The sequence below is a fragment of the Lotus japonicus genome, chromosome 4 (genome assembly GCF_012489685.1).
Source record: "Lotus japonicus ecotype B-129 chromosome 4, LjGifu_v1.2".
In the NCBI taxonomy this organism is placed as follows: Eukaryota; Viridiplantae; Streptophyta; class Magnoliopsida; order Fabales; family Fabaceae; genus Lotus; species Lotus japonicus.
The window spans coordinates 40,252,721-40,264,875 of NC_080044.1; positions in this window are offsets into that span (position 1 = coordinate 40,252,721).

The window sequence follows — 12,155 nt, forward strand, 5'->3', positions numbered from 1 at the left end:
AAACTTTAGATAGCCAATCAATAAACTGCTCATCGAGCGAAAAGGTACCGAAGTTCTTGGAAACTTATAGTCTCCGGCTAAACTTTAGATAGCCAAACAATAAACTACTCATCGAGCGAAAAGAGTATCAACATACTCGAAAACTTGTAAGTTCCTCAAAACTTGGACTCGACGACACTTATCATATCTCCAAGACTAATATTCAGGCTCTAAGCTCTTATCTAAAGTTGTTATCATTGTTCAAGGGGTTTAGAGATTGATTAATGTCTTATGAATTTTCTTTGAGAAAATAGATTTCGTTTAGTCTTATGATACTTCCTATGAGTTTCAGGGATCCCATAATCCCAATTAATTTCTGAGAAGGTCTCGATCCATTAAAATATAACAAGGTCCGAACTTCGTTCGTCCTTTCAAACTCTCTCAAAATCTCATAAAAATTCGGCATGACTTGCCCGTAATCCTCACTTTCCAGAAACATAGGCACGAGTGGAATAGCATCAATGAAACAGCTCAACCAATAGGCATAAACAGCATATTCCAACACATCCTAAGTTAACCATGTAGCACATAGCATGTGAATCATTTAGCACACAATATCATGGCATCAAGTACTCAACAAGTTCGGCCGAAGCCTCAGAAATCATTTCAGACATTTAGCAATTAGGTGCATAACACATAAATCAAGTCGAATTTCATCGACACCTAAAGCATTATCTAGTAATTCAGAGAGTAGCCCTCACTTGTAACTCCTCCAGCGTTTTCCTCACAACCTCCTTCACGTTCCTCGCCTTGATCTCCAGGAAACTCCTCAAAAGAACCTCAAGGTCTTCGATTAGCAACGATCGGTGAAGAAAACGGGCAAAGATTCGCGAAAATCCGGATCCTCTCTTTCTCTCTAGCTGCTCACGGTTTTTGGGGGAGGGAATGGGTGATTTTTTGGCAAAAATCTAATTTTTGAGCTATTTATAGATTTTGGAAAATGCGGAAAAATGATTTTTTTTGCGATTCCGATTTTTTCTGCGCGTTCCTCTGCGCATTCTAAGATAGGTTCTGGCGACAGAATTCCAGAACTCAAAACAGGATTCTTGGAGTTAAACCAAAAGATCCAAAATCGGCATAAGTCGGTGTAAGTCGGATTATCCCGAAAAACTACTTTTTGCAGTGATCGTCGGATGAGAAAACTTCCTTTTGAAGAAAGATTAGGAATGATGAGAGAAATAGGAGAACGCGGGTGGAATCTTCTTTTGTAGCTCCGAATAGAAAAAGTCTTCATCGTCTGTCGATCTTAGGTTTTCTCGAACTATCAGGGATTCCGTTTCGGCAAACTTCCGAGAATTGGAATTTGACGTTCGTACTTTCCAGGATTTCGCATCGAAATAATTGTTTAAGGACGGAAAAGAGAAGTTCTAACATTTCTCTGAGGATTTTTTGGAATTAGTTTCCATCGTGTCCTAAAGCGTAAATTAACTATTCACTAATACCTTTGACCTAGGATTAAGCGTATGTTAGTCGTGCTATAACTCTTATCGGTTTTTCGATAAATTCTTGGACTTTTCCTGAACCTTTTTCCTTCACAAATTTATCTTAATCAAATAAACTCTTTTATTTTATTCACTTATCCAAAGCGTTAAAACTTGGGCCTTACATTACTACCCTCCAAAAAGAAAGTTTCGACCTCGAAACTTATGGTTCAGTAAAAAGTTCTGGGTACTGTTCCTTGATCTTTTCCTTCAGCTCCCACGTCGCATCGTCGGTGTCCTTGTTCCAGATAACCTTCACTAACTCGATCTCTTTTCCCCTCAACTGCTTTATCCTTGTGTCACCAATGCTGATTGGCGGTGTCTCGAAAGACAAGTTATCCTTCAACTCAATGTCATCCAACTCGATGACATGTGTCGGATCAGCAATATACTTCCTCAGTTGTGTCGCATGGAATACATCGTGAATGTTTGATAGAAAAGGCGGTAGTGCGATCTGATAAACTACCGGTCCTACACGACGAGTAATCTGATAAGGTCCAATGAACTTTGGCGTAAGCTTTCTTGATTTGATTGCTCGACCAACTCCTGTAGTCTGAGTAACTCGCAGAAACACATGATCTCCCTCTTCAAATTCCAGGGTTCTGCGCCTTTGATCTGCATAGCTCTTCTGTCTACTCTGAGAAGCCTTCATCTTCTCTCTGATCTGTTTAATCTTCTCAGTCATCTGTTGCAGAAGTTCCGGTCCTACTAACAAATTCTCTCCATCTTGATACCAACATAAAGGTGTTCTACACTTGCAGCCATACAAAGCCTCATACGGTGCCATACCTATGGTCGTATGAAAACTGTTGTTGTATGTGAACTCAATCAGTGGCATTAGGGTATCCCAACTGCCCTTGTTGCCTAACACGCAAGCTCGTAGCAAATCCTCCAATGATTGGATAGTTCTCTCTCAGTTTGCCCATCAGTCTGTGGATGATAAGCAGAACTTAATCTCAGCCTCGTTCCCAAAGCATTATGAATAGCTCCCACAAATGTGAAGTAAACTTCGGGTCTCTATCGGAAACGATACTTGTTGGCACTCCATGAAGTCGCACAATCTCAGCTATATAAATCTCTGATAGCTTATCCACGTTGTACGTAGTTCTCACAAGTATGAAATGAGCCAACTTAGTCAATCGATCCACGACTACCCAAATCGAATCATATCCTTTTTGAGTTCTTGGCAACGCCACGACAAAATCCATCGATATGCTATCCCATTTCCATTGAGGTACATCCAAGCTCTGTAGCATACCTGAAGATTTCTGATGTTCCACCTTCGCCTTCTGACAGATTAAACATGCAGCTACATATCCTGCCACTTGTCTCTTCATCCCTGGCCACCAAAAATTCACCTTCAAGTCCTGATACATCTTTTTCCTTCCAGGGTGAATGCTCAACTTGCTTTTGTGACCTTCGTCCATAATCAACCTCCTTAAGTCAGGGTTGTTAGGTACGCACACTCTATCCTTGCATCGCAGGATATTGTCACTCCCTACCTTGAATTCCGGGTCCTTACCCTGAATTACTAAATTCTTATTTTCCGAGTAAAAATTCATCTTGTAACTGTTGGTCTCGGATTTCTTCCATCAATCCATTGGTGATCTTGATCGTCCCAAACTTCAGTTCTCCCTCAGATGCTCTCACATCTAAGCTCAAATCTCAAAATTGTTCCAGCAGTTGCAGCTCCTTAACCATCATTGATGAGATATGCATCTTCCTGCTCAATGCATCAGTAACGACATTAGCCTTTCCAGGATGGTATTGTAAGGTAAAATCGTAATCCTTGAGAAATTCCATCCAGCGTCGTTGTCTCATGTTCAACTCCTTCTGGTCAAACAAGTACTTTAAGCTCTATGTCGTCCTGCTCGACCACTCGTGTCGGTTTTATGTTGGAAATAACATTGGTTGACGCTACGTGCAATTGCACAACCTTAACCACTTGATCCTTTACTTTTGTTCGTCCAAAAATTCTGCTTAAACTCAGTACACCTCTGGCATTCCAGAGTGAATGTTCAACCTGTCCTCGTGATCTCCACTCATGATTCAAAACTTAACTCAATCGCTCTATAACTCATAGACGAACTATTCCCTTGGAATCTACTAGTCCATTAACGTCGATTCCAACTTCGTAACTATCCTCATTCGCACCATGAAATCAATCTTCTACTTAGTCATCACTCAAAGTAAAACTCGACGTGAGTGTTAATACCTTGTGCATCGCTAGACCCAATCCCTTTTAACATCCATTCATCAGCAACTTATAAGCTAATCACCATCTTAATATCTTACAATCCATTATTGTCATCTCCCCTTTTTCGAGACTTCCCTTACTTGAACCATAAAACCAACCTTCACTTATTCACAACCCACTTTACAATTACCTAAAATCCTTAACACTTCCCCCAAATCCGAACTTATTCCCTAGAAGATCAAACCATAGCTGTACCTCAGGAAACTTAACTAGTCATTTTATCATCCGATCCCTCAACATTCGGAGGTTTAACTACAATCATTAATGCCAACACCACTAAATCTCTGATTCGAACATGATTTTCACCTCCCAAGGTCAATCTTAACCCTTAAATCCTCACTTAACTTAGTGAAATTCACTTGCTAACCCCAGCATGCAATATCGGAATCCATAACAAAGTTCCATTCACTCTTAGACTCTAAGAAATTTGTCCACATATAACAACCTCAAGTATTAATCTTAATACTAACTCTTTATTTCCGTAACTAGATCGTCCTCCCATCAATCCGATACTTAGTCTCTCTATCAAAACCTGACAAACCTTGAGTCCTACGCACTTAAGACAAGAATTCATAGACTTAAAACCTAAACTTTCACCACGTTTGGACCTCAAATGTCCTTTAATTCTTCAATACTTCTTAAATGAATATCCATTTCTTAAACTATAACTCCTCCCCAAAGGAAATCAATTACTTAACAAAAACTTTACTTCCCGACTCCACTAATCCTCGATCCAATCAAATTAATCTTACCAATCCATCTATCAAAGTCCATTGCCAGTTCTGATTCCGAATATCACCCCCTCAATATTAAGTTGATCAGGCCTAATACATCGAAGGTGAAGATTTAGAAAAACCCACTGGAACAGTCGATGAGTTCCTAACATCCAGTAGTCACAGAGATCTTGATATTAAATCCTCAATGATGCCGCTACGGAACTACACACTCTCGACACCATACATATACTATCCATACGGAATCTCCCTGAGATTCATCCTTCAGCTTCTAGCTTCTTGTTAAACGCATCGGTGCAAGACTACTTTCTAGGCTTAACGTGTTATTCTGAACCTCGTGTAACTTCTATAGTTTAAACACGAGCAACGGTCAAATAAAGTATTATTAGGCGTAATAACTATAAAGTCAATGCTTAAACAATTTAAGTAAAATTGGTGCGTGGCATGTGCTACGAGAGTAATGGAGCGTATTATACTAGAATGAGAAGGAATAGTTAGAAGGTTACCATCGTTTGTGCGCTCTCCTCTGACTAGTCCGTCAGCTCCCTCGCCGCACGAGACATAGACTCCTCCCCGTGCAGCAGGATGTCTTCCTCTTACCGTAGGCACAGATGGCTCAACCCTGGTTACATTGCAATCCTTGGCTTGATGCCCCGGGCGATTGCAGTTAAAACATAGAGGTCTCCCGTCTGGACACTTGTTAGAGTGGTGCCCCACCTTCTTGCACCTGTAACACGTTACTTGCTTCCTCGCCCCTTTAGATTTGGCAGGAAGTTTACCCTTCATCTTGTTGTCAGACGGTCCCGCTTGGAACGTTCTACAGTTCACGGCCAAGTGCCCTATCTGGTTGCAATTAAAACATCGAGGCCCTTGGTCCAGACATGCATTAGCATAGTGTCCATTCTTTCCACACCTGAAACATGTCACCTCAGGATGTGCCGATTGGCTTCCTGCCCCTGGAGTGGCAGTAGTCGAAGGCTTAAAAGAGCTTGGGGTAAAACCCCTCTCCTTCGGATGCTGATACGGCCCCAACTGACGGTACTCCTGAGAACCTGACCTCACTGGTCCTCCAGTTCCAGCTCGGTCCAACCTACTTTGCTGGTACTGGGACGCCTCGATTAGCGGTTGAGGTTGCTCACGTGCCGCCTCCTCAGCGCGTCTGTAAGCATCCTCAGTAGCCTGATTCATCATTGCCTCAATCATGGTAGCTATTGCCTTCGCCATACGGTCAGGGCTTACCATCCTATGCTTAGTCAAACAAACAGTTAGTACTCATCATCGGATAGCATCTAACATACTATACAATATGATTAAGCAATAACTTCAATCAATTCTAAGCGACAAATCGCTTGGCAGACAATCAATTTTTACTCTTTGCAGAGTCACACAACCTAGCACAGAAGACCTATTCCCCAAAGACTCCTGAAAGACTCGACAAGCTCTGATACCACAATGTGACACCCCGATTTCGGTGGCGTCACTTTAGTAACCAAAGAAATAACTTAAGCGGAAAAACGTGAATTATTTTTTTTCGATAATGTAAGTAAAGACAGAAAGAGATGAAACTCTAAAACGAAGATAACAGAACTAATATACAATATGATTACAGCCCCCACTGTAAGTTGTAAACCACGTCACGAGTAAACCTCCAGTGACGGAAAGTAAAAGAGAGTAACGCCCGTAGGCAAAAGTACAACCCAAAGGAAAAGTCAAGTGTCCGCAACACTATCCCTCAAAATGAGAATGAGTTAGCCCAGATGGCCTAAAACAAGACCTATTAGTCCAACCAACTCTCCGTGATTTCCGTAAAGAGAACCACAAGAAAAGCTAAAGGTCGGGGACCTACCCTGCCCAAAACGAAAGACTGAACATCAGAGCCAAGACGCTACTTCTACCCTAATCCCAACTATGCATCCCCAAGATCGTCGTCTGAATCTAAATCCAAGACGACTATGTCGATGACTGCATCGGTCTCCACAGCTGGTCGAGCGGGTTCTGCTCCCGATCCCAAGTCTATAGCAGCCGCGACAGTGGGTGAACTAGTGCCTGAAGAAGTCTCTCCCACAGGCACCCCCTCCGAGGGGTACTCGTCGTCCGAAGGCGACGGTGGTGGTGGCACTCCCAGTCCAGGTCCGCAGTGTACACCCGGTGGCAAGTTGAAGCTGATAGTGTAGTGCCTCCAAACTCCGTGCGTCAGGCTTGGTATCCGGTCAATGCGATCCTCCATTATTCGCCCCGAATAGATAGCTCGGTGGCCAGCGGGGTCGACCACCCATGAGCCCGGGGTGTCTTGGTCCAACATCTCAAACCTGGTCCCCCCCGAAGGGACGACCGTCTCGTACCAATCCGCCGTACTCAACTGACAATGGAGTCCGCCCAAACACACACAGAAGACGCGAGGGTCAACTCCAAAGAATAATATAAATAATAAAACCAGATATATAGGGTAATAATTATTTAGCCTCTCAGGCTTATACGTCTAGGGATAACATCCTAGGGTTGCATATATCACAATGAATATAAAGATCATAATAACAATTAGCATGCCTCAAATAGGATAAACAGGTACCAATCACACTCAGCAACTAAGTCAGCATGTATGTTGCATGAAATGCAATGCTGGGTAACAAAATGCATTCCGGAAGAAGGATGGACACCATCGAGTCAGCCCTAACACCGGCCAAAGTGGGACCATTCCGCTCGGGCGCCTCTTACACCACACAAAAGTAGTCAGATCAGCAATGAACCCGTAGGTCTGCCATTCCGTCTGCTACTAAGGACCACCGTAGTGTCCTAAATATGGAAATCCGGGTCTTATGACCATTTTGGAATCCACCGAGGTCCGGTATCACGCCGTGTATTAACCTCAAAATGAGTGCATGAATGCAAGTGATTAGCCAAACAACGTCTCCGACCTCACTCGACACGTCGTCACATGTTCTAGCTAACTTATTGTCTCTAAAAAGCCTACCCTAAGGCAAACGTCGATTCTGCGACAAAATGAATTAATCAAAAGAAGAAGAAGATACTTTGGAACTCATGGTTCCCGGCTAAACTTTAGATAGCCAATCAATAAACTGCTCATCGAGCGAAAAGGTACCGAAGTACTTGGAAACTTATAGTCTCCGGCTAAACTTTAGATAGCCAAACAATAAACTACTCATCGAGCGAAAAGAGTATCAACATACTCGAAAACTTGTAAGTTCCTCAAAACTTGGACTCGACGACACTTATCATATCTCCAAGACTAATATTCAGGCTCTAAGCTCTTATCTAAAGTTGTTATCATTGTTCAAGGGGTTTAGAGATTGATTAATGTCTTATGAATTTTCTTTGAGAAAATAGATTTCGTTTAGTCTTATGATACTTCCTATGAGTTTCAGGGATCCCATAATCCCAATTAATTTCTGAGAAGGTCTCGATCCATTAAAATATAACAAGGTCCGAACTTCGTTCGTCCTTTCAAACTCTCTCAAAATCTCATAAAAATTCGGCATGACTTGCCCGTAATCCTCACTTTCCAGAAACATAGGCACGAGTGGAATAGCATCAATGAAACAGCTCAACCAATAGGCATAAACAGCATATTCCAACACATCCTAAGTTAACCATGTAGCACATAGCATGTGAATCATTTAGCACACAATATCATGGCATCAAGTACTCAACAAGTTCGGCCGAAGCCTCAGAAATCATTTCAGACATTTAGCAATTAGGTGCATAACACATAAATCAAGTCGAATTTCATCGACACCTAAAGCATTATCTAGTAATTCAGAGAGTAGCCCTCACTTGTAACTCCTCCAGCGTTTTCCTCACAACCTCCTTCACGTTCCTCGCCTTGATCTCCAGGAAACTCCTCAAAAGAACCTCAAGGTCTTCGATTAGCAACGATCGGTGAAGAAAACGGGCAAAGATTCGCGAAAATCCGGATCCTCTCTTTCTCTCTAGCTGCTCACGGTTTTTGGGGGAGGGAATGGGTGATTTTTTGGCAAAAATCTAATTTTTGAGCTGTTTATAGATTTTGGAAAATGCGGAAAAATGATTTTTTTTGCGATTCCGATTTTTTCTGCGCGTTCCTCTGCGCATTCTAAGATAGGTTCTGGCGACAGAATTCCAGAACTCAAAACAGGATTCTTGGAGTTAAACCAAAAGATCCAAAATCGGCATAAGTCGGTGTAAGTCGGATTATCCCGAAAAACTACTTTTTGCAGTGATCGTCGGATGAGAAAACTTCCTTCTGAAGAAAGATTAGGAATGATGAGAGAAATAGGAGAACGCGGGTGGAATCTTCTTTTGTAGCTCCGAATAGAAAAAGTCTTCATCGTCTGTCGATCTTAGGTTTTCTCGAACTATCAGGGATTCCGTTTCGGCAAACTTCCGAGAATTGGAATTTGACGTTCGTACTTTCCAGGATTTCGCATCGAAATAATTGTTTAAGGACGGAAAAGAGAAGTTCTAACATTTCTCTGAGGATTTTTTGGAATTAGTTTCCATCGTGTCCTAAAGCGTAAATTAACTATTCACTAATACCTTTGACCTAGGATTAAGCGTATGTTAGTCGTGCTATAACTCTTATCGGTTTTTCGATAAATTCTTGGACTTTTCCTGAACCTTTTTCCTTCACAAATTTATCTTAATCAAATAAACTCTTTTATTTTATTCACTTATCCAAAGCGTTAAAACTTGGGCCTTACATTACTACCCTCCAAAAAGAAAGTTTCGACCTCGAAACTTATGGTTCAGTAAAAAGTTCTGGGTACTGTTCCTTGATCTTTTCCTTCAGCTCCCACGTCGCATCGTCGGTGTCCTTGTTCCAGATAACCTTCACTAACTCGATCTCTTTTCCCCTCAACTGCTTTATCCTTGTGTCACCAATGCTGATTGGCGGTGTCTCGAAAGACAAGTTATCCTTCAACTCAATGTCATCCAACTCGATGACATGTGTCGGATCAGCAATATACTTCCTCAGTTGTGTCGCATGGAATACATCGAGAATGTTTGATAGAAAAGGCGGTAGTGCGATCTGATAAACTACCGGTCCTACACGACGAGTAATCTGATAAGGTCCAATGAACTTTGGCGTAAGCTTTCTTGATTTGATTGCTCGACCAACTCCTGTAGTCTGAGTAACTCGCAGAAACACATGATCTCCCTCTTCAAATTCCAGGGTTCTGCGCCTTTGATCTGCATAGCTCTTCTGTCTACTCTGAGAAGCCTTCATCTTCTCTCTGATCTGTTTAATCTTCTCAGTCATCTGTTGCAGAAGTTCCGGTCCTACTAACAAATTCTCTCCATCTTGATACCAACATAAAGGTGTTCTACACTTGCGGCCATACAAAGCCTCATACGGTGCCATACCTATGGTCGTATGAAAACTGTTGTTGTATGTGAACTCAATCAGTGGCATTAGGGTATCCCAACTGCCCTTGTTGCCTAACACGCAAGCTCGTAGCAAATCCTCCAATGATTGGATAGTTCTCTCTCAGTTTGCCCATCAGTCTGTGGATGATAAGCAGAACTTAATCTCAGCCTCGTTCCCAAAGCATTATGAATAGCTCCCACAAATGTGAAGTAAACTTCGGGTCTCTATCGGAAACGATACTTGTTGGCACTCCATGAAGTCGCACAATCTCAGCTATATAAATCTCTGATAGCTTATCCACGTTGTACGTAGTTCTCACAAGTATGAAATGAGCCAACTTAGTCAATCGATCCACGACTACCCAAATCGAATCATATCCTTTTTGAGTTCTTGGCAACGCCACGACAAAATCCATCGATATGCTATCCCATTTCCATTGAGGTACATCCAAGCTCTGTAGCATACCTGAAGATTTCTGATGTTCCACCTTCGCCTTCTGACAGATTAAACATGCAGCTACATATCCTGCCACTTGTCTCTTCATCCCTGGCCACCAAAAATTCACCTTCAAGTCCTGATACATCTTTTTCCTTCCAGGGTGAATGCTCAACTTGCTTTTGTGACCTTCGTCCATAATCAACCTCCTTAAGTCAGGGTTGTTAGGTACGCACACTCTATCCTTGCATCGCAGGATATTGTCACTCCCTACCTTGAATTCCGGGTCCTTACCCTGAATTACTAAATTCTTATTTTCCGAGTAAAAATTCATCTTGTAACTGTTGGTCTCGGATTTCTTCCATCAATCCATTGGTGATCTTGATCATCCCAAACTTCAGTTCTCCCTCAGATGCTCTCACATCTAAGCTCAAATCTCAAAATTGTTCCAGCAGTTGCAGCTCCTTAACCATCATTGATGAGATATGCATCTTCCTGCTCAATGCATCAGTAACGACATTAGCCTTTCCAGGATGGTATTGTAAGGTAAAATCGTAATCCTTGAGAAATTCCATCCAGCGTCGTTGTCTCATGTTCAACTCCTTCTGGTCAAACAAGTACTTTAAGCTCTATGTCGTCCTGCTCGACCACTCGTGTCGGTTTTATGTTGGAAATAACATTGGTTGACGCTACGTGCAATTGCACAACCTTAACCACTTGATCCTTTACTTTTGTTCGTCCAAAAATTCTGCTTAAACTCAGTACACCTCTGGCATTCCAGAGTGAATGTTCAACCTGTCCTCGTGATCTCCACTCATGATTCAAAACTTAACTCAATCGCTCTATAACTCATAGACGAACTATTCCCTTGGAATCTACTAGTCCATTAACGTCGATTCCAACTTCGTAACTATCCTCATTCGCACCATGAAATCAATCTTCTACTTAGTCATCACTCAAAGTAAAACTCGACGTGAGTCTTAATACCTTGTGCATCGCTAGACCCCAATCCCTTTTAACATCCATTCATCAGCAACTTATAAGCTAATCACCATCTTAATATCTTACAATCCATTATTGTCATCTCCCCTTTTTCGAGACTTCCCTTACTTTGAACCATAAAACCAACCTTCACTTATTCACAACCCACTTTACAATTACCTAAAATCCTTAACACTTCCCCCAAATCCGAACTTATTCCCTAGAAGATCAAACCATAGCTGTACCTCAGGAAACTTAACTAGTCATTTTATCATCCGATCCCTCAACATTCGGAGGTTTAACTACAATCATTAATGCCAACACCACTAAATCTCTGATTCGAACATGATTTTCACCTCCCAAGGTCAATCTTAACCCTTAAATCCTCACTTAACTTAGTGAAATTCACTTGCTAACCCCAGCATGCAATATCGGAATCCATAACAAAGTTCCATTCACTCTTAGACTCTAAGAAATTTGTCCACATATAACAACCTCAAGTATTAATCTTAATACTAACTCTTTATTTCCGTAACTAGATCGTCCTCCATCAATCCGATACTTAGTCTCTCGATCAAAACCTGACAAACCTTGAGTCCTACGCACTTAAGACAGAATTCATAGACTTAAAACCTAAACTTTCACCACGTTTGGACCTCAAATGTCCTTTAATTCTTCAATACTTCTTAAATGAATATCCATTTCTTAAACTATAACTCCTCCCCAAAGGAAATCAATTACTTAACAAAAACTTTACTTCCCGACTCCACTAATCCTCGATCCAATCAAATTAATCTTACCAATCCATCTATCAAAGTCCATTGCCAGTTCTGATTCCGAATATCACCCCCTCAATATTAAGT